This window comes from Papio anubis, chromosome 1, assembly GCF_008728515.1.
Source record: "Papio anubis isolate 15944 chromosome 1, Panubis1.0, whole genome shotgun sequence".
NCBI lineage: Eukaryota > Metazoa > Chordata > Mammalia > Primates > Cercopithecidae > Papio > Papio anubis.
The window spans coordinates 67584023-67586867 of record NC_044976.1 but is presented as its reverse complement, the minus strand read 5'-3'; the positions used below and the strand labels follow the sequence as shown (position 1 = coordinate 67586867).

Sequence of the window (2845 nt, the reverse complement as noted above, 5' to 3'; positions counted from 1 at the left end):
TAGCTCTCCACCCCACAACAGGCCCCAGTGAGTGATGTTCCCCTCTCTGTGTCCATGTGTTCTCACTTTTCAACTCCAAGGATCTAGAACCAGAAATATCATTTGACCCAGCAATCCCATTACTGAGTAGATACCCAAAGGATTATAAATCATTCCACTATAAAGACACATGCACATGTATGTTTGTTGCAATACTATTCAAAATAGCAAAGACTTGGAACCAACCCAAATGCCCATCAAAGATAAATTGGATAAAGAAGATGTGGCACATATATACCCGAGAATACTATGCAGCCATAAAAAAGGATGAGTTCATGTCCTTTGCAGGGACATGGATGAAGTTGGAAACCATCATTGTCAGCAAACTAACACAGGGAGAGAAAACCAAATACCACATGTTCTCACTCTAAAATAAATATTGTTTCGAAGAAATATCTCTAAGTATGGCTGAATTTGCTGATACTTGCTGTTATGATAATCTGATATCCAAGCACTCATGTTGAAAGAAAGTAGCTAACCCTCATTTCCATCTAATTTTAGGTGCTACCAAAATCTACTACAAATAACCTAATAATTGTACACAGACATCTTGGCATAGGCCAGTTCTCAACAACAGCAAAATTCTGAGCCTGGAATATGAGAGCTGTGGAAATGAGAGCAGAAAAGAAGCATTGAAAATAAATAAAATCTGGTCAGGGGAAATTTGACAGAACAGGTACTGAAGTCTGTTTCTTGCATTTACAAATTGAGTCCACTTTGGCATAAGATACCAGCAGACATTTAAGATGCAAGAGCTGAAGTGGAAGTTGACACCTTCCTTATACCCAAGATCTCTTTATTAATGATTTTCTCTTCCCAAAATAATTATAAGAAAAATGAACAATCAGTAGCCATTCTACCTACTGTAAGACAAATACTTGGATATGTCAAAGAATCCAACTGTTTATGTCCATCTTGTCCTACCATTCAAGTGACCAATACTTTGCTCTAGTATCTCCCCAACTCAGCCTCACTTCATCTCCATAAGTAAGTACTGAGTGCCTAGTTGTGTTACATGTGTAACAGATTTTCCTGATGAAAGTTCTCAATAAAATTGATGTGACTGTATAAATTGTTCAGGCCAAATGATCATCTAAAACAAGTTCCATGTGGAAGTTGGTGCTATATTCAATCCTCGTGTTGCTTTTCCAGTTTCCTAAGTAATAGGCAACATTTTGGGTTCAGGTATCTATTTCTCTTTCCATTATTGCCACCAAAGTTTACAAAATTTCTAGGGAAAATCAAAGTCTATGTGTCAACTCTCACTAATTAATGTAGGGTAATACATGATCGCAGCTTTCTTAAGGAGCGACATAAATGCGTCATCGCAGAGCAGCGTAGTCTTTTTCAGGACTTTTTCTTTCTTTCTTTCATAAAGCAAAACTAAAGCTAGTGAACAACCAAATAGAAAACAAAAGTGAACACACACACACACACACAGAGCAAACCAAAGAATCTCCTTCTTAATGGACTCTCTAGGATGCTTGAGTTTTTTATCAGTTGAGAAAGAGTCAGAAACTGCTCAGCTTCCTAGCCCTTTAATTCACTATTCAGTAGTCATGAGTCAGACTGAATAAAATACTCCTCTTCTCCAGTATGTCTAGAAAAGAAGCAGTAGAGCACATAAAAGCATTGACATGTTCCAAAGAGAGGTGGCTTTCTGTTAGGATTCCACCCTGTTTGGACTTACGCTTACCTTGCATTCAGCCCAGAAAGGTCAATATTTGGAAGAGAACAAGATTATTTATGAAACCGCAGGAACACACGTTTCATTTGGATGTGCTAACTCTGCTTTCCGCACTTTTTTTTGCAGTGTCTCCATAGGAAGCCAATATAAATGCTACCTATTATTTTTGTGAATTGAGCTCTTAATTTGCATCTGTTTTCTATTGGATAACTCCAGGAAATTGAGATCACAAAGTTTAAAAAGGAGAATACCTGTTTAATGTTCCATGGCAGTCAGATTTTGTGCTTGATGCTTGCTCACAGCAAAAGTCTCCCAGGCAAGAGGCAGAATGAGCAATTTAACCAATCACTGACTGCTTGAGTCCATTGTGGGAATGGAAAATAAGGCCATTGCATTAATGGGGGAAAATAAAGTCTCATCTTGAGGACTGCATTGTTTAAAGAGAGACTTATTTTAATGTCTGTCATATAAAATGGATATTTTAAAGCAATACACAAAAATTCAGAAAAGTAGTCTATTTCAAAGTTATAAACATACAGAAATCCAGCATTAAGGGCACTAAAATAGCATATCTATTTGGGTCTAATAAAGACTAATCACAAACTTTAAAATGCAATGCTTTGTGCAAGTTTTATAGATATTGTTGACTCCTTTAGTCTCAGAAACTAGACCTTACTAAATGTGTCCTAAGTGTCAGGGACTTTGTATACTTTTTCTGTTTTAATATTTACAATAAATTATCTTGTAAGATAGCTGCTCCTTTTTTTTTTCTTTTCTTTCTGATGAAGGTTTGATACTATATTTGTCTGTTGATGTATCGGTTAGCTGTTGTTGTGTAACAAGCAACCACAAATCTCAGTGATATGCAACAAAAAGTTGACAGCTTATGCATATGGAATTAGCTCTCGTGTTCTTAGCTGGGCCTTCTCACAGGTCTGGAGATTTCCTGGTTGTCAGCTGGGATGACTGGAGCAATTTGACTCTGTTCTACTCGTCTCTCAAACTGTCACAGGTTGCTCCAGACACATTCTTCTCATTGTAATAGCAAAGTTGCAAGAGAGTAGAAATGCACAGTTGCTTTTGCAAGCCTCTGTTAGCTCATTTCTATCAACACTTCAT

The 2845-nt window shown here is 37.1% G+C and overlaps 1 long non-coding RNA gene across 1 annotated transcript; it reads left to right on the top strand.

Annotated features, from left to right (window-relative positions):
* Positions 1-539: 539 nt before the first annotated feature.
* On the top strand, positions 540-2153 carry LOC116268669. Its single transcript, XR_004182054.1, has 2 exons — positions 540-715; positions 1853-2153. It is a non-coding gene; the product is annotated as an uncharacterized LOC116268669 (long non-coding RNA).
* Positions 2154-2845: the final 692 nt, after the last annotated feature.